The sequence below is a fragment of the Saimiri boliviensis genome, chromosome 2 (genome assembly GCF_048565385.1).
Source record: "Saimiri boliviensis isolate mSaiBol1 chromosome 2, mSaiBol1.pri, whole genome shotgun sequence".
NCBI classification, from domain to species: domain Eukaryota; kingdom Metazoa; phylum Chordata; class Mammalia; order Primates; family Cebidae; genus Saimiri; species Saimiri boliviensis.
In genome coordinates, this window is record NC_133450.1 from 93,676,391 (window position 1) to 93,697,076 (window position 20,686).

The 20,686-nt window shown below is 42.2% G+C and overlaps 1 pseudogene; it reads right to left on the reverse strand.

Moving 5' to 3' along the window:
* Nucleotides 1-18,637: 18,637 nt before the first annotated feature.
* On the reverse strand, nucleotides 18,638-19,845 carry LOC141582228 (large ribosomal subunit protein eL8 pseudogene; annotated as a pseudogene).
* Nucleotides 19,846-20,686: the final 841 nt, after the last annotated feature.

Consider the following 20,686-nt stretch of genomic DNA (forward strand, 5'->3'; position numbering starts at 1 on the left):
AAAAAAAAAAAAAAGAATAATGAGATATAATTTACAAACCATACAATTCACCCCTTTAAGGTGTACAATCCAATGATTTTAGTATATTAAGAGCTGTACAACCATCACCACAATCAATTTATAAATATTTTTACCATCCCAAAAAGAAATCCCATATCGATTAGCAGTCAATCCACATTTTACCGCAGGCTGTCTTGGAAATGAGTAATCTACTTTCTGTCTCTATTGATTTGCCTATTCTGGACATATAAGTAGAATCATACAATTTGTGGTCTTCTGTGATTGACTTCTTTCACTAAGCATTTTTTCAAGGTTTATCCATGTTATAGCCTTATAGCACTTCATCCCTTTTGTGGCTGAATAATATTTTATTGTTTAGATATACTGCATGTTGTGTATGTATTCATCAGTCGATGGACATTTGTTTCCATTTTTTGGTCATTATGCAAACTGCTTCTACGAACATTAGTGTACAAATTTTCATGTGGATGTATATTTTCCTTTATCTGGCTTTTTAAAATTATAGCCATCCTAGGATGTATGAAGTGGTGTCTCATTGTGGTTTTTATTTAAATTTCTTTTTTTTTTTTTTTTTTTTTTTCAATGAGACGGAGTCTCACTCTGTTGCCCAAGCTGGAGTGCAATGGTGTGATCTTGGCTCACTGCAACCTCTGTCTCCTGGGTTCAACCAATTCTTTGCCTCAGCCTCCCAAGTAGCTGGGATTACAAGTGCCCGCCACTATGCCCCGCTAGTTTTTGCAATTTTAGTAGAGATGGCATTTGACCATCTTGGCAAGGCTGGTCTTGAACTCCTGACCTTGTGATCCCCCAGCCTTAGCCTCCCAAAGTGCTGGGATTACAGGCCTGAGTCATTTCTCTGATGATATTGAACATCTTTTTATGTGCTCACTGGCCATTTGTTTATCCTTTTTGGGAAATGTCTATTGAGATCCTTTACCTATTTTTAATTAGGCTATTTGTCTTTTTATTATTGTTATAAAAGTTACTTATGTATTCTACACATAAGTCCCTTAATAACGTATATGATTTGAACAAGGTTTTTAATAACTGACCAAATAGTTCCAATAGTCAACTGAGATTCTTTCATTTTCTCTTTTATCCCAATATTTATTTTAGGTTCAGGTGGTCAATTTGCAGGTTTGTTACACGGGTAACTGAAACTCTAGAAGCTTTGTTTATGGCAGTTGCCATATTTTAGATCTCATTATAGCTCTCTGTGCACTTTATCCTTTGAATATTCTTTACTAGGGTGTATATTTCCAGCTGGTGGTGGGTCTAGAGTTTGTTACCTAATGGAAAACTGGGACACCACCACTGAAAGAAGAGGAAATGGATTTAAGGCTTCCAAAAACAGCAGCTGAGTACCACAGCATGCAACTAAATAAACTGCATCTTACCTTCAGAACAGAGCTTGCAGGGAAGGGGGATCTCCTGCCTTTTTTTTTTTTTTTTTTTTTTGAGGCGGAGTTTCACTCTTGTTACCCGGGCTGGAGTGCAATGGCGCGATCTCGGCTCACCGCAACCTCCGCCTCCTGGGTTCAAGCAATTCTCCTACCTCAGCCTCCTGAGTAGCTGGGATTACAGGCACGCGCCACCATGCCCAGCTAATTTTTAGTATTTTTAGTAGAGACAGGGTTTCACCATGTTGACCAGGATGGTCTCGATCTCTTGACCTCGTGATCCACCCGCCTTGGCCTCCCAAAGTGCTGGGATTACAGGCTTGAGCCACTGCGCCCGGCCGGGACCTCCTGCTTAATTGGAATCAGCAGCTGCAATATTAACTCACGGTCATCCAATTGGGCTCAATGACCTACCTGTGCCCTAAAACAGTCATGTTCATCTTTTATTCTCTCCATGACTTAGTAGTTTCTTGAACATAGTGAGTATTCAGTAAATAGTTTAACTGACTAGAAATTACTCCTCCAGGCCAAACAAATTCTCAACCCATATTGTGTAATTAAAAAGGAGACCTTAGGTAGTGTACTTTTGACTAATAGAATAAACAAAGGTAAAGCTTAGAGTGAATAACTATGCCACGTAATATTAGTCAAATGTCCATTTATGGTAGAACCAAGGAAGGACTGTCTCAGTGATGAGAGAAACCAAGCTCACATACCTTGAACACAGAAGGGAATAATTTATTGCTTGATGTCACAGAAAAGTCCAGGGAGAGTTTGGTTTCAGGCACAGAGAGATCCAGGGACTCGGGAAACCCTCACCCTTGCTCCCATCCACGGCCCTGCTTTCCTCTATCGGTCTCTGGAAGGCTCTCTTTGGGAGTTTCCACCAACAGATTTAGGCTTTCACCCTATGAGATTGGTAACCCTAGGGAAAGGAGATCTCTTTCCCAATAGTTCTAACAAAAGTCTGGAGTTGATTTGAATCTGGTAGAGTTTAGGTCACATGCTGACCTCTGAAAAACCACTGTTGTTTTTTGTTTGTTTGTTTGTTTGTTTGTTTGAGACGGAGTTTCGCTCTTGTTACCCAGGCTGGAGTGCAATGGCGTGATCTCGGCTCACTGCAACCTCCGCCTCCTGGGTTCAGGCAATTCTCCTACCTCAGCCTCCTGAGTAGCTGGGATTACAGGCACGCGCCACCATGTCCAGCTAATTTTTTTTGTTTGTATTTTTAGTAGAGATGGGGTTTCACCATGTTGACCAGGATGGTCTCGATCTCTTGACCTCGTGATCTACCCGCCTCGGCCTCCCAAAGTGCTGGGATTACAGGCTTGAGCCACCGCGCCCGGCCAACCACTGTTGTTTTAAGGAGGAAGGACTGTCCGTTTCTGAGGCTTGAATTACATACCTACTCATGAAGCCAGTGCTGGAGTCAGCTCCCTCTGAGTCATATGGACTAAAAGTGAGAAAGAGGTCATTGCCCTAAGGAAAACTGGAGTAATGTTACCAAAGAAAGAGAGAACAGACACCAGGCCACCATAAAGTACAGACGAGCACTGTAGCAAGCAGCTGAGTGAAATGCATCTCATCTTCGGAACAGAGCCTGGGTCCTCCTTTACTAGAATCAGTCTGGTGCTGTATCAATGCACAGGAATCTGACCCTACCAGGGCTCAAAACCAAGCTCTGAGCCCAATTGTTGTACAACCTTGGGCTACTTTCCCTGACATCTCTGGAACTCTCCTCATGTGTAAAAAGGAGGAAAATGAAAGTTACCACTCAGGGTTATTGTAAATAGTAAGTGAAATAGATTTGCGAGAGAATGCAGCATAATCATGTGGTTAACGTTCACAAAACATCTTATCTTCATTGTTCTTTGAAACTTGTATTTTGGGTTTTTTTTTTGACAGAGTCTCACTTTGTTGCCCAGACTGGAGTGTAGGGGCGTGATCTCAGCTCACCGCAACCTCCGCCTTCCAGGTTCAAGCAATTCTCAGCCTCCGGAGTAGCTGGAATTACAGGACCGTGCCACCACACCCAGCTAATATTTGTAATTTTAGTAGAAATGGAGTTTCACCATATTGGCCAGGCTGGTCTTGAATTCCTGACCTCAAGTAATCCACCAGCCTCGGCCTCTCAAAGCACTGAGATTACAGTTGTGAGCTACTGCACCCAGCCAAAAAACTTTCATTTTAAAGGAAGTTTTCCAGAACTAGGCTTGTTCCATTTAGTAAGTAGACTGAGTAACAACTATGCACTTAGCTTCATGTGACACTGAAGGGAATATGAAGAAGAAAGAAGAAAAATTCTGTTTACGCTCTGATAGGACCACCTCTGCTATTTTCCTTCTGAAGCTTTGCAGAGAGCAGTAAATTGTAGTGGAAGGAGGTTTAGGAATAAAGACTCCACAAGGTATTGAAGTCTCTAGGGGAACCTCATTATAGCATTCCTCTTCCAAGCCTGGATTCTGAACAATTTGAGAAATAAAAAGCAAAGGTGAAGCACATAAAGGTCAAACTGTCACCTTTAGAACCAATAAAGATGAATTGGAATTCCGGGCATGGTAGGCCAAGGCAGACTTCATCATTAGAGACAGAGCCCCTGGAGGGGAAGAGGAAGGAGATAAAGCTGAAGCAAGCCAGCCAGGGCAAGTCACTTTGACACCTCAGGGACAGGAAGGGACCAGGAGCAGGTCACCTGCAACCAGGAACTGCAGAAAGATGTTCCCCTATCACTGGGTTTTTCCGCTCCTCAGATGTGTGACGCTGGATGAGTCCATTAATCCCTCTATCATCATGTTTTCTAAACTGAGGGATTTTACTAGATCATCTCTGACATTTCTTCTGATTCTAGAGTTGTATGATTATATAAATTCCTAGGCCCATAGTAAATCATCTAAGAGTTCATATGGCCTTATTTTGAAAGGAAATTACAGATCTTTTACACTTGAATCTGGAATTGCTGTTGTAAATGTGAAGCTACTATGACTTGAATTACACTTTTGTTTCAGAGGTTGACTTTATGAAGATCCTTAGAAAGTTTTAAAGTTAAATAAGATTCTTCTTCTTACCTTTAATCATCACTTTTACATTTCATTTGAGGCCTGGAATAAAAAGTCACTGACCCATGAAATATCTTCCTCTTGCAATTTGGGCAAATGGATTCACGACAACACAAAACCCAGCATCACACTGACTGTTCAGGATCTGACTGTGTCTGCTGGGCTGAGTCTCCTGGCCACCAGAAGCCCAGAGCTCTGGCCCAGGCTGAGATGCAAAAGCCATAAGCACAGTGGGGAGAGAGTAAAGTAACGGAAGGAGCCCGTGACTTTGAGGTATGAAATAAAGGAGAATCAACAATACTCTGCCTATTCGTGAGCACCTTGGGATACTCCAGAACTTTCATTTCAAAAAGTTAAATAGGAACCTTTGTCCAGAGATAGGCTCAGATGTTCTCATTAGATCTCAGCTTGAAGCCCCGTCTGCCAGTTCTTCCCCGTTTTTATGGTATAAGTCTCATAATGCATGGTCCTGTACCCACAGCCCTGTATCATCCGGAAAAATAACGCAGGTCGGGCATGGTGGCTCATGCTTGTAACCCCAGCACTTTGGGAGGCCAAGGTGAGTCGATCATTTGAGGTCAGGAGTTCGAGACCAACCTGGCCAACATGGTGAAACTCCGTCTCTATTAAGAAGGAAAATACAAAAATTAGCCAGGCATGATAGCTAACACCTGTAGTCCCAGCTACTCAGGAGGCTGAGGCAGGAGAATTGCTTGAACCCGAAAGGCAGAGGTTGCAGTGAGCTGACATGATGCTACTACACTCCAGCCTGAGCGACAGAGTGAGACTCCATCTCAAAAATAAATAAATAAATACATTTAAAATGATGCTGAACAACAATGAGTTATATTCAACTCATTGGGAAGTTGTGTTGCCAAGAGTGTGAGTGTGGTTGGAAAGATTAATGAAAGGTTTGTGTTTCGGTTTGTGGCTTTGGTCACTGCTTGCTTCTCTGCCTCTCCAAGCTGCCCATTTGATTCAAATTAAGCAATGTTTCTTAGACTGTGCATGCCAGCGTGCTGTATGTGCAGCTGCCGCCTTCCATCCATCACAGCCTAACTTACCCGGCTCCAAGTTCCAGGTCAGCCTTTCCTGATTGCATTCCTTGTCCCCGTCATGCTTCGAGCTGCCCTCCTTCTGGCTATTCATCACCCAGCAATTGTTGCTGTTAGCTGTCTTTCTCACATGACCAGTCCTGCAAAGTGTGCCAGACAGGAATGCCAGCAGGCTGGCTGCATGCCAGGATGTTGCCTGGAATCTGTTCGTGCTCTTAAGCATCATGGATAAATGCCACTGGTGAAACCTGTGTGAAGCCAGCTGCAATATCCAAGGACATCTAAGGCCCAGCTCTCTGTCTATGAAGTTAGAAATCATCCTTGATTCTGTCTGGGCTGCCATATGAACCAGTGCTTAAATATAATTCAGGATTTTTAGCTCCTGCTCCATTTCATATCTCCAAGGGCCATTTTGAGGACTGAATGAGTTAATGTATATGAAGTATGAAGAACAACGCCTGTCACATTAAAAGCTCTATGAGTGTTTGCTATTGCTATTTTTCTACTCACTCCACTTATTGTGCTTAGGTTGACCACTTCAGATATTTACTCCTTTAATCAATATTTACTGAGTGCCTATGATATTCTGGGCATTATGTACAGTGATCCATTTGCTTACGGTAAGCTTTGGCACAGTCATCTGGAAATCATTTTGCACTCTTTGTTGTGCTTATTATGGAGGCAGTAAGAACCCAGAGAAGAAACCACTGACCAGTGCACCTCGGCATGCAGATCCTTAGGCAGCCTCTCTTGAGGTTCCTATGCTCCCAGAGCAGCACAGAAAGAACAGAGGCAGACAGGGGCCAGTGAAAGACACGGTGTCAATTTGGGCAGACATTTGCCCCTTCCCCTAATCCTCTTCTCTCTAGAACTTTGAGATATTTCCAGCCACGAGGAAGGTTGGAGGGAGAATAGGGGTAGATAAAGGTGGAGGTATGGAGAAGTCTTGCAAATGACTAAGCTTAACTTTATGCCAATATGGCAAGATAAAAATTCAAAATGGAATTAAATTGATTTAGAGAAATTCACTAGGGTAAAGCATATAAAATTGCTGATATCTGGCCGGGCGCGGTGGCTCAAGCCTGTAATCCCAGCACTTTGGGAGGCCGAGGCGGGTGGATCACGAGGTCAAGAGATCGAGACCGTCCTGGTCAACATGGTGAAACCCCGTCTCTACTAAAAATACAAAAAATTAGCTGGGCATGGTGGCATGTGCCTGTAATCCCAGCTACTCAGGAGGCTGAGGCAGGAGAATTGCCTGAACCCAGGAGGCGGAGGTTGCGGTGAGCCGAGATCGCGCCATTGCACTCCAGCCTGGGTAACAAGAGTGAAACTCCGCCTCAAAAAAAAAAAAAAAAATTGCTGATATCTGACAATTTTTGACAGGCAAAAACATCAAATTGATGTGGTTCAGCATATAAAAGGTGCAATATTTCATGTACTTCTTGAGTTCATAGAAAACATTCATAGTTGCCACACCTGCTTTAAATTTTTCATTGTCTTAGAAAAGCTCAGATACAAGAAATCTTCATTAAGACTGTCTGGCCTTAAATTGAAAAGTAAAGACAAATTTAGGAACATGGCTACCTGTGTTAGAAACTTGATGAATGATAGCTCAGAAGCCTAGATAACAACTGACATGTGGAAGTCTTCCTTAATCACGCTACAAACCAACATCAACTGATTGGATTTCCTTTCTTTAGTCCATTTTCTAACCGAATCCTAGTAATAGTGCTTCACAAAATGGGTTTATTATAAAGCTCAGCAATATTAGAGATCTTCAGAAATTTTCAAGCATCAAAGTAAATGGTAGGCTGTATTCCTGTCAATTTCTTTATCCTTACTAAATGTTTAGGTATATTCTCAACTGCTTGGCTCCAGAGTACAGACACATTTTTTTTTTTTTTTTAGGCGGAGTTTCGCTCTTGTTACCCAGGCTGGAGTGCAATGGCGCGATCTCGGCTCACTGCAACCTCCGCCTCCTGGGTTCAGGCAATTCTCCTGCCTCAGCCTCCTGAGTAGCTGGGATTACAGGCACGTGCCACCATGCCCAGCTAATTTTTTTTTTATTTTTAGTAGAGACGGGGTTTCACCATGTTGACCAGGATGGTCTCGATCTCTTGACCTCGTGATCCACCCTCCTCGGCCTCCCAAAGTGCTGGGATTACAGGCATGAGCCACCGCGCCCGGCCAGACACATTTTTTAAGGGTGACTCTCTATATCACCAAAATTTTAGACAGTCCATCTAAAATAAATGCCAATGCATGTGTTACACATTTTAAAAACAAGTATACTCAATGTCCAAGCAAATTCTCTGGAAATTTACTTGAAGAACATAATTAAAGACATACATAAACATTTAGGTGCAATGGTTGTATCAGTCAGAAAATAACTGGCACGCTCAAACCAAGATAATTAGAGTGGTGTTAATTTATAAAGGTGTGGAGGAGTTGTGGAAAACTGCAAGGGATGGTGCAGGTGCCCGGGGCTAGCAACGGCAGTGACGTTATCACCCCCCTTAGGCCCAAAAGAAAAGGACAAGGGAGGGGCGGGTTCTGAGAACTGGGAAGGAAGTGTTGTATGGAGCTGGCCACCTTGAGAAGAGTGCCCTTTGGTAGAGGAGTACAGCCAGTTCTAGGAGCCCTCACAAGGAAAGAACCAGAGGACTGACACTCTGATCTCACCCTGGTCCCTCTAGTCTCCTGCTGGGGAGAAGTGTTGCCTGAAGCTGACTGGAAGCCAGAGGGCAAAGGAACCAGTCAACATAATCCCTGAAGAAGAGCAGAGCCAAGAGAAAGATAGAAAAGGGCAGAAAGTGGATATGCAGGAATGAACAGAGATATCTGGCAGAAAGAGGTTCACTGAGGCACTGTTTGTAATAACATAACATTGGAAATAATCTAAATGTCCCAAACTGGAAGGAAATGGAAACAATTTGTGGTATATATACCAAGTGAAGTGCTATGCAACCATTCCAAATATTGATGCAGAAAAGCTCACAAAACTGTATAATGTGATTTACCTTTTCTTGAAAAAGTAGATAAGTATATAGAAATATGTTTTTCTATGTATATACATGCATACACAATCAATGCACACGCATTCATAGGTAAAAAAAAAAACTTAAAGTACGGCCAGTATTTAAAGTATGGTAGCTCACGCCTGCAATTCCAGCACTTCGGGAGGCCGAGGCGGGCAGATCACCTGAGGTCAGGAGTTTGAGACCAGCCTGGCCAACATAGTGAAACCTTGTCTCTACTAAAAGTACAAAAAAATGAGCCAGGTATGGTGGTGCACATCTGTAATCTCAGCTACGCAGGAGGCTGAGGCAGGAGAATCACTTGAACCCAGGAGGTGAAGTTTGCAGTGAGCCGAGATCACACCACTGCTAGGCAGCAGAGCAAGACCCTGTCTCAAAAAAAAAAAAAAAAAAAAAAAAAAAAACACTTGAAGTATATAAACCAAGATGTAAATAGTGGTTCTTACAAGGAGAGCAGGATTATAGGAAATTTTATCTAGATTTTTTTTTTCTTGCTAAGCAGCAAAATTTAGTATAAAGAATAACTGACTATAAGCCAGGCGCGGTGGCTCAAGCCTGTAATCCCAGCACTTTGGGAGGCCGAGGCGGGTGGATCACGAGGTCAAGAGATCGAGACCACCCTGGTCAACATGGTGAAACCCCGTCTCTACTAAAAATACAAAAAATTAGCTGGGCATCGTGGCGCGTGCCTGTAATCCCAGCTTCTCAGGAGGCTGAGGCAGGAGAATTGCCTGAACCCAGGAAGCGGAGGTTGCGGTGAGCCGAGATTGCGCCATTGCACTCCAGCCTGGGTAACAAGAGTGAAACTCCGTCTCAAAAAAAAAAAAAAAAAGAATGACTATAACAGGGCAACAGAGAAACAAGGAGTTGGCTAGTTAAAAGTAAAGAGAATGCCAAAGAAGCTGAGAATGGCAGGTAGGAGCAGACACAACCCCTAGGTCTGAGATAAATTTCCCAGGAAGAAGCCCTCTCAGAGCTCAGATCAATAGCTTGTGGGAGACGGTATAGCTGTGGTTTAGTAGCTGGCAGTGAAGTTATTGTGCTGCTGTGCTGTTAAAACTTGCTTAAAATCCATGTTCTAGGATGTTAGGGAATGCTCCTCACCAGGAGGTGACTCACTAGAGGCATCCTGCAACAAAACCAACTGACAGTTCAGGGTGTTAGAGAAATGACTGGCCATAGGAGCCTTGCCAAGACAGCACACTGGAACCAGGAAGAAAAAACGTGTCTTTCTGCAAGGTAACTCCGGCTCCCAACTCTAGCTTCCTGTACTGACAAATCTTAACATATGTGCCAGTTGGCAATGGGAAAATATAGAAAGAGCTCAGCTCCATTTTTGCAGAGCAAGTAATGAAGGATGATTTGAGAGCTGAGAGGCAATACGCTGATAGCTGGCACACACTCCAAATCTTACCACCTAGAGATACTATTTATGAACACATACAGATATCAGTATCAATAATAACCTGTTATTTTCCTGCAATAGCATGGTGTGGACATCTTTAAATGCCAATAAATACCATCTGCATCAACATTTTTTATTGTTGGGTAGTATATATGCACTTTGTTTTAGATAACTGATTCCCTATTGGTTAATATTTAAATTGACTCCTATTCTTTACTATTATAAATAATGCTATGTTCAACATCTTTAAATGATTATTTTATTGTACTAATTTATTAGAAGTTGAATTGTTGGATCATCTGTTCTATGATAAATTGATAAGAGTAAATGCTGGGTGCATTATTTATTTGTTTTAACAAGAAAGATTTTTTTTCATTTTGTGCATTCCTCAAGAAAGCATGACAAAGATGTTACCTTAGACATCTGATCTGGTATCCAGGTCAAATAAGGTCAAGTACCAGTACAGTTCTGAGAATACTCTCTGAGAGCCTTGTAGCCTGGCCAGGGAAACTAACTGGCAAAGATGGCATGTATCTACCCTAGCTTTTCACTAAAATAAAGTATAGGATTTAAAAAAAAAAAAAACTTCATTTTTCAGAGCAGTTTTAGGATCACAGCAAGAGAATGAAAGTACAAAGTTCCCATACGCCCCCCATCCCCAACCCAGTCTCCGCTATCGGCATCCCATTGATACATAATGATCACTAAAGTCCATAGTTTACATCAGTATTCACTCTGGGTTTGTTCATTCTTTGAGTTTTGACAAATGTTTAATGACATGAACTCACTATTATAGTATCATACAGGATAGTTTCACTGCCCTAAAAATCCTCTGTGTTCTGTCTGTTCATCCCTCCCTCCCTGTAGCCCCTGGAAATGATTAATCTTTCTGCCTCTGTAGTTTTGTCTTACAGTTTTTACATTCTTCCAAAATGTCATATAGTTGGAATCATACAGTATGTAGCCTTTTAATACCAGCTTCTTTCACTCAGTAATATGTATTTATGCATTTCCTCTGTGTCTTTTCATGGCCTGATGGTTCTTTTTTTATTTAAAAAAGTACTGAGTAGGCCGGGCGCGGTGGCTCAAGCCTGTAATCCCAGCACTTTGGGAGGCCGAGGTGGATGGATCACGAGGTCAAGAGATCGAGACCATCCTGGTCAACAAGGTGAAACCCCGTCTCTACTAAAAACACAAAAAATTAGCTGGGCATGGTGGCACGTGCCTGTGATCCCAGCTACTCAGGAGGCTGAGGCAGGAGAATTGCCTGAACCCGGGAGGCGGAGGTTGCAGTGAGCTGAGATCGTGCCATTGCACTCCAGCCTGGGTAACGAGCGAAACTCTGCCTCAAAAAAAAAAAAAAAAAAAAAAAGTACTGAGTAATATTACATTGTCTGGATGTACCACAGTTTATTTATCCATTCACCTACTGGAAGACATCTCAGTTCCTTTCAAATTCTGGCAAGTATGAATAAAGCTACCATAAACATCGTGTGCAGGTTTTTGTATGGACCTGAGTTTTCAGTTTATTCGGGTTAAATTCTAAGTAAGCTATCTTGGTGGTTCTATGTGGTATGTTTACACTGCTACTATTCACATGTAAAGCCATTACACAAATAAATAATGTTAAAATTCAAATGGTTTGTCTTATTTCACCATAGGGTAAAGGTTAGAAAATTGTGAAGTTTCCATATAAGTCCATATTAGTTGTATTTTAATGGTAAACCAAATTTCATATGGGAGAATGGTTTATTATAAAAGACTATGTAAAATTTAGACAAAAAGGTTGTATAAAAATTAAGAGAACAATCCACTTGAAAAATGAAAAGCAGAGGATAGCTAGCTGATCACCAACAATACTTTGTTTAAAATTTAAAAAGGCAAAATGCTTATAAAGCAATTACATTGATTTGATGGCAATAATGGCCGTTAATTTTCTTTTCTTTTTTTTTTTTTTTTTTGAGACAGAGTTTCACTCTTGTTACCCAGGCTGGAGTGCAATGGCGGGATCTCGGCTCACCGCAACCTCCGCCTCCTGGGTTCAGGTAATTCTCCTGTCTCAGCCTCCTGAGTAGCTGGGATTACAGGCACGCGCCACCATGCCCAGCTAATTTTTTGTATTTTTAGTAGAGAAGGGGTTTCACCATGTTGACCGGGATGGTCTCGATCTCTTGACCTTGTGATCCACCCGCCTCGGCCTCCCAAAGTGCTGGGATTACAGGCTTGAGCCACCGCGCCCGGCCTTTTTTTTTTTTTTTTTTTTGAGACAGAGTTTTGCTCTTGTTACCCAGGCTGGAGTGCAATGGCGCGATCTCGGCTCACCGCAACCTCTGCCTCCTGGGTTCAGGCAATTCTCCTGCCTCAGCCTCCTGAGTAGCTGGGATTACAGGCACGCGCCACCATGCCCAGCTAATTTTTTGTATTTTTAGTAGAGACGGGGTTTCACCATGTTGACCACGTTGGTCTCGATCTCTCGACCTTGTGATCCACCCACCTCGGCCTCCCAAATTGGCCATTAATTTTCAAAAATAAGTGTTTTGCACTAGTCTTACCATTCATTATGCTAAGTTTGTAGCATCCAGCATATAACTTTAAAATCCAAACAAATCCTCAAAGCATGGAAACTCACTTTTGAATGTTCTACTTTAATATCCTAAGCAATATAGAACTATATACACGATAACAAGAGAAAACACTCCTTTAGCCCTGCCTTAAATTCCTTAAATTAAAAGGAGACACACAAAGTGCATGTGTTACATTTCAATTACATCAAAAGACAATACAAATCTGTTGGTTTGGTATATTTCTGTTCACTGATTAATACCTGATCCACTTTCTTTCCCAATTATTTTATTTTAAAACCTTAATGTTGTTGGTGTCAGGAAATGGATTAAATAATCCCTATTCACAAATCAATTGCATCCACTTTTACAATATGTAAAAGATCCTTATAATTGCCTTTCATTGAATTGGTATACCATAGTCCACTGTAAAACTGAAGGATTATGGCAATCCTCAATAATTTTGCCAACAAAATGAATGTGCATGCTTTGGCACATTTTCTTAGCTTTAAAAGTTTATTTAAGGCCGGGAAAGGTGGCTTACACCTGTAATGTCAGCACTTTGGGAGGCCAAGGCAGGTGGATCACAAGGTCAGGAGATGGAGACCATCCTGGCCAATATGGTACAACCTCATCTCTACTAAAAATACAAAAATTAGCTGGGGGTGGTGGCATGCACCTGTAGTACCAGCTACTTCGGAGGCTGAGGCAGGAAAATTGCTTGAATCTAGGAGGCAAAGGTTGCAGTGAGCCGAGATCATGCCACTGCACTCCAGCCTGGCAACAGAGCAAGACTCTATGTCAAAAAAAAAAAAAACAAAAAACAAAGTTTATTTTAAAAAGGAATTCAGTATATTAACTTGTAAATAGTCATCTCATATTTTGAATCTATAAAAATTCATCACATTGTTGTTGGGACAGATTGAGATAAGGCTACAATTTTTTTCCAAGTTAATATATTGAGAAAATAGAACCATAATTCCACAATAACTATCTTTTTTTTAAAGCAAACCAGTTATGTATTTATGAGTGGAAAAAAATATTGTAAATCCCACTCTTTAAAAAACTTAGGTACAAATGACAACATTACAGATAACCCTCTATTTGCTTCTTTTGTTTCACATGGAGGCCTTGGAGATTCAACTCATTTTAAGAGAACTCTGAGTCCTCCAGGGAAATACTACACATGCTGGAAGCATCTTGTAAATTTTAAGTATATTTCAAATGTAGATTTTTATTCATGCTTTAAACAAACAGTATTTTTTAAAATCAAAAAATCTCAACAAAAAGTACGATGAGCACTGGCATTTAAGTTTTCTGACTTTAGCATTTAAGTAGTCTGACATAGCATTCATTAGTAACCAACCAAGCTGTACAATCTGAATCATGATTTGTTAAATATTACACCCTACTTCCCCAGAGCATTCAGGCTGGTTATAAAGTTAAAAATATGTAAGCAGGTACATAAGCATCATAAGTTATGGACAGCCCCTTGTATAAATTGCTGTTTAGCAATACACAAACTGCTCCAAAGATTTATGCTTATGGGTAGACATTCAATTATATCAATAAAATAGCATGTCCTGAAAATATGGGCACATTTTAAAACATACTAAGATGATTCTGTTAACAACAGTTCCACAGTATGACTGAGTAGTAATAAGAATCTACTTAAAAAAAATTAATCAGCATCATGAATGATTGATTCAGTATAGCTCCCAAGGAACAGACCAGTCACTTGATTGAAGACTCCTTCATATAAGCCACCATCATTCTTTATAACATAAATGACTGCACCCTCCATAAATGACAGCTCATCATCCTTGTCTTTTGTATAATCATAAACTGCAATGATATTCTCAATACAATTCTCCGGGGCCCAAGCAGTATCCTTATCTGCACGTGAAACATTATACTGAACTACTGCAGCCTCCTTATCTTCATAATCCACTGGAGTGGGTGGAGGTAGAGGTGGAAAGTCATCAAACATGGTAATATTATCCAGTGGTGTTGGTAGTGGGGAAGTTGAACAATCCGACAACAGAGTGAAGGTGTAGGTACAGCAATGTGAATACTAACTAACAGTACCGCTTCCTTTGTTTTATTGACTTCCCTTCCTCCACTACTTTTACCGTGTGCTTTGGTTTCTGATTTAATGAAGTTGTCCTGCCTGTACTATGATGAGTTCCAAATATAGCAGGACGCATCATATAGCCATTACGGACACTTGGGGGTTTAATGGGTTCCAGAGTTTTATAAGGAGTATTCTGTCCCAATAATCCCTGGCCTTATATGAGAGGACTTGGTGGTTCTGGGTAGGAGGATTTGTTCTTGGCACTGTGCCAATTCTTTCTTTTTTTTCCCCCTCCCCCCCGAGATGTAGTTTTGCTTTTGTTGCCCAGGCTGGAGTACAATGGCACAATCTGGCTCACTGCAACCTCCACCTCCCAGGTTCAAGCCATTCTCCTGCCTCAGCTTCCTGAGTAGCTGGGATTACAGGTACCTATCACCACACCCAGCTAATTGTATTTTTACTAGAGATGATGTTTCACCATGTTGGCCAGGCTGGTCTCACCCCGACCTCAGGTGATCCACCTTCTTTGGCCTCCAAAAGTGCTGGGATTACAGGCATGAGCCACTGCACCTGGCCGGCAGTGTGCCAATTCTTGTAGGCTGGTTATTTACATGCTCGACACCATGGCTCACATCATTTTAGAACTATGTATGTAATAGGTATCCGAACATACCTTATAAGAAGCTCCAGGCCGGGCACAGTGGCTCAAGCCTGTAATCCCAGCACTTTGGGAGGCCGAGGCAGGTGGATCACAAAGTCAAGAGATCGAGACCATCCTGGTCAACATGGTGAAACCCTGTCTCTACTAAAAATACAAAAACATGAGTTGGGCATGGTTGCGCGTGCCTGTAATCCCAGCTACTCAGGAGGCTGAGGCAGAAGAATTGCCTGAACCCAGGAGGCGGAGGTTACGGTGAGCTGAGATCGTGCCATTGCACTCCAGCCTGGGTAACAAGAGTGAAACTCCATCTCAAAAAAAAAAAAAGCTCCATATTTGCAGGTGCCATTATTTTGTGAATTCTTGATGTATCTTGTATTACTTCTTTATTAATATCCACAATCTGTGAGATATGATTGATGAAAGACTCCATTTTCCAAAGTTAAAAGCCTTGGATGTTCAGTAACTGGAGTACACTATTGGACACTGCAGTTACTTGATTAGTAACACTAACTAGAGATTGGGTTGTGTAGGCTTTGGTCTCTTCTAAAGCTTTTCTCTCACTTGACAGTAGTTCACCACATGGGTGTGGTTCTGGTAACTGTCTATCAGCACCCTCTTGTGAGACAGGGCCTTCTCCTCTAGTAACATTTGCAGCTCTGCCATTTCCCACCCTTCTGCATCGCTTCCTCTTGCATTAAGAGACAGAGGCGGCAAGCCTCCACTGAGGCTCCGGGCACCTCATAACCTGGACACAAACCACCTTGCCACCTGGTATTGTCAATTTGTTAATATTTTGTTGAGGATTTTTATATCTATGTTCATGGGAGATGTATCTGTGGCCTTCTTGTAATGCCTTTGTCTGCTTTTGGTAGTAAGATAATTATGGCCTCACAGAATGAGTTAAGAAGTACTACCTCTGCTTCAGGCCGGGCGCAGTGGCTCAAGCCTGTAATCCCAGCACTTTAGGAGGCCGAGGTGGGTGGATCACGAGGTCAAGAGATCGAGACCATCCTGGTCAACACAGTGAAACCCCGTCTCTACTAAAAATACAAAAATCAGCTGGGCATGGTGGCACGTGCCTGTAATCCCAGCTACTCAGGAGGCTGAGGCAGGAGAATTGCCTGAACCCAGGAGGCGGAGGTTGCGGTGAGCCGAAATTGTGCCATTGCACTCCAGCCTGGGTAACAAGAGCGAAACTCTGTCTCAAAAAAAAAAAAAAAAAAAAAGAAGTACTACCTCTGCTTCTATTTCTAGAAGAGATTGTGAAGAATTAATGTAGTTTCTTCCTTAAATGTTTGGTAAAGTTACCAGTGAACCCATGTGGGCTTTCTGTTTTGAAAGGTTATTAATTATTGATTCAATGAATGTAGTAGACATAAGTCTATTCAGATCATCTATTTCTTTTTGCATGTTTTGGCAGATAGTGTCTTTCAAGAAATTGGTCCATTTTTATCTAGGTTATCAAATTTGTGGATATAGAACTGTTCATGATATTCATTTATCATCCATGCATTAATAATATCTATGGGATCTGTAGTCATGTACTCTTCGTCATTTCTGGTATTAGTCATTTGTGTTCTCTATTTTTCTTAGCATTGCTAGAGGCTTATTACCTTTGTTGACCTTTACAAAAAGCTAGCTTTTGATTTTTTTGCCTTTCTCTATCGACTTCCTGTTTTTAATTTCATTAATTTCTGCTCAAATGTTTGTTATCTCTTTTCTTCTGCTTACTTTGAATTTAATTTGCTCTTTTTCTAGTTTCCTTAGGAAGCTTAGATGATTGATTGCAGACTTTTCTTCTTTTCTAACGCATTTATTTAATGCTATAAGTTTCCTTCTAAGCACTGATTGCACTGCATTCCACAAATTTTGATAAGTCGTATTTTTCCTTTCACTTAGTTCAAAAAATTTTTAAATTTCTCTTAAGATTTCTTCTTTGACTTATGTGTTATTTAGAAGTGTTTAATCTCGAAGTATTTGGGGATTTTCTAGCTATCTTTCTGTTATTGATTTCTAAGTTTAATTTCATTTTGGTCTGAGAGGAGATATTGCATGATTTTTATTCTTCTTAATTTGTTAAGGTGGTTTTATGACCCAGAATCCTGGTGAATGTTCCATGGAAGCTTGAGAAGAATGTATATTCTACTGTTACTGGATGAAGTAATCTACAGACATCAATTATATCCAGTTGATTGATGGTGCTGTTGAGTTCAATAATGTACTTACTGATTTTCTTCCTGCTGTATTTGTCCATTTCTAATACAGGGGTGTTAAAAATCTCCAACTATAAGGGCAGGTTCACCTACTTCTCCTTGCAGTTCTATCAGTTTTTACTTTATGTATTTTGATGTCCTATTGTTAGGTGCATACATATTAAGGATGATTATATATTCTTGGAAAACTGACCCTTTTATCATTATGCAATGCCCCTATTTATCCCTGATAACTTTCCTTGCTCTGAAGTCTGCTTTGTCTAAAATTATAACTGCTACTCCCACTTTCTTTTTATTAGTGTTAACTTGGTCTTTCTTCATTCCTTTACTTTTAATCTACTTTTTGCCTTTATGAAGTTTCTTTCTTTTCTTTTCCTTCCCTTCCTTCCTTCCTTCCCTCCCTCCCTTTCTTTTTTCTTTTCCTTTTTTTTTTTTTTTTTTTTTTTTTGAGACGGAGTTTCACTCTTGTTACTCAGACTGGAGTGCAATGGCATGATCTCAGCTCACCACAACCTCCACCTCCAGGGTTCAAGCAATTCTCCTGCCTCAGCCTCCCGAGTAACTGGGGCTACAGGCACGCACAACCACTCCCAGCTAATTTTTGTATTTTTAGTAGAGACGGGGTTTCACCATGTTGACCAGGATGGTCTCGATCTCTTGACCTCATGATCCACTCACCTCAGCCTCCCAAAGTGCTGGGATTATAGGTGTGAGCCACCACACCTGGCCTCTTTCTTTCTTTTTCTTTCTTTCCTTCCATCTCTCTCTCTCTCTCTCTCTCTCTCTCTCTCTCTCTTTCAAATCTTGCTCTGTGGCCCAGGCTGGAGTGCAGTGGCACAATCTCTCACTGCACTGCAACTTCTGCCTCTCAGGTTCAAGTGATTCTCCTGCCTCAGCCTCCCGATTAGCTGGGATTACAGGCATGAGCCACCTTGCCCAGCTAATTTTTTTTTTTTTTTTTTTTTTTTTTTTTTGTATTTTTAGTAGAGACGGGGTTTCACCATGTTGACCAGGATGGTCTCGATCTCTCGACCTCGTGATCCACCCTCCTCGGCCTCCCAAAGTGCTGGGATTACAGGCGTGAGCCACCGCGCCCGGCCCATCTCCAGCATTTTTAAAGAATATCCATGTCTCTGTTTACATTATTTATCTATTCCATGTTGTCGACTTTTATCATTAAGACCCTTAGCTTATTGATTATAGTTTTTTGGAGAATTTGTATTATTTTTATGTACAGAAAACTCAGCGGCGTACACTTAATCCACTTCGGTGGCAGGTTCTTTAGCCTTTGCCTTTTCATTTTGGCAACTTGAGCCACAGACCTGGGACCCAGGGCCTTGCCTACCCCGTGACGGCGGATCTCCTGGTATCTTCATTGTAATTGGTCCTGGTAGCTTCGCCAAAGCTTAGCCAAAGCCCCTTTGTCTTCCGAGTTAACCTGGGTGAAGGCAACAGTGGTGCAGTTCTTCCTGTGGACTAGACATCCCGGCCCCGCCTTCCCTTAATAACGCAGTAAAGGACTTCCATTTTATGCCACAGGTCTGGTGGGCAGACAAGCAGCTCGATGGGCTCCACATCGCGTGCAGTCCCCACCAGCAGAGCTTTCTGGTTCTCCACCGAGGTGATGGATGGTGTTAACTCCTGCTCGAAAGACAGGTGGTCTCTTAGTAAGGACACCCGCTTTGCCCAAAGCTTTCTTCTCAGCCAGGGCCAACAGCCTCTGCGGCTTCCCTCGCTTTGTCTCTGGGCCAGCTTAAGCAGCTGAGCAGCTTGTCTGGCATTCCAAGGCCAGGGTGAACTGGTTAATCGCAACAGGCACTTTCAGCCGCTTATAGAGGATAGCTCTCTGCCGCTGCAACCTCATATAGCCAGGCCATTTCACAAAGTGGGTGAGGTCACTTTTGGGCTGGATGTCCTGTCCAATCCCAGAATTCTTCAGCTTTTTCTCAAACAGGGGATTCACCACTTTCTTTTTTCTTTTTTTTTTTGTGACGGAGTTTCGCTCTTGTTACCCAGGCTGGAGTGCAATGGCGCGATCTCGGCTCACCGCAACCTCCGCCTCCTGGGCTCAGGCAATTCTCCTGCCTCAGCCTCCTGAGTAGCTGGGATTACAGGCACATGCCACCACGCCCAGCTAGTTTTTTGTATTTTTAGTAGAGACGGGGTTTCACCATGTTGACCAGGATGGTCTCGATCTCTCGACCTCGTGATCCACCCGCCTCGGCCTCCCAAAGTGCTGGGATTACAGGCTTGAGCCACCGCGCCCGGCGGATTCACCACTTTCTTGGCCTCCGGCTTCTTTATAACAACAGGGGCCAGAGCCACCTTTCTGCCCTTGGCCTTCTTTTCTTTCAGCATCTTGGGCAGCAGAAGGAGAAAGCGATTACAGTTTTTTTAATTCTTAGATAATTCTTACATTCCTGCCATATCTGAGTCTGGGTTCTGATACTCTCCTTCAGTCTCTTCAAACAGCATTTTTTTTTTTTTTTGCCTTTTATTATGTCTTCTAACTTTTGTTAAAGGTGAACATGATGTACTGGGTTAAAAAAAAATAGTAAATAGGACTGTAATAATGCAGCGGTACAGTGTGGGGGGAGGGGAAGTACTCTATAGTCCCACGATCAGGTCTCAGTTTTTGTTGTTGCTTTTTTTTTTTTTTTTTTTTTGAGACACAGTTTCGCTCTTGTTACCCAGGCTGGAAAGCAATGGCGCGACCTCGGCTCACCGCAACATCCGCCTCTTGGGTTCAGGCAATTCTCCTGCCTCAGCTTCCTGAGTAGCTGGGATTACAGGCACACGCCACTATGCCCAGCTGATTTTTTGTATTTTTAGTAGAGATGGGGTTTCACCATGTTGACCAGGATGGTCTCGATCTCTTGATCTCGTGATCCATCCACCTCGGCCTCCCAAAGTGCTGGGATTACAGGTGTGAGCCACCATGCCTGGCCCTGCTGTTGCTATTTTTTTGAGATAAAATCTCGCTCTGTCACCCAGGCTCAAGTGCAGTGGTGCGATCTCGGCTCACTGCAACCTCCGCCTCCTGGGTTCAAGCAATTCTCCTGCCTCAGCCTCTCGAGAAGCTGGGACTACAGGCATGCACCACCATGCCTTGCTAAGTTTTGTATTTTTGGTAGAGATGAGGTTTCACCATGTTGGCCAGGCTGGTCTCAAACTCCTGACCTCAGGTTATCCGCCCACC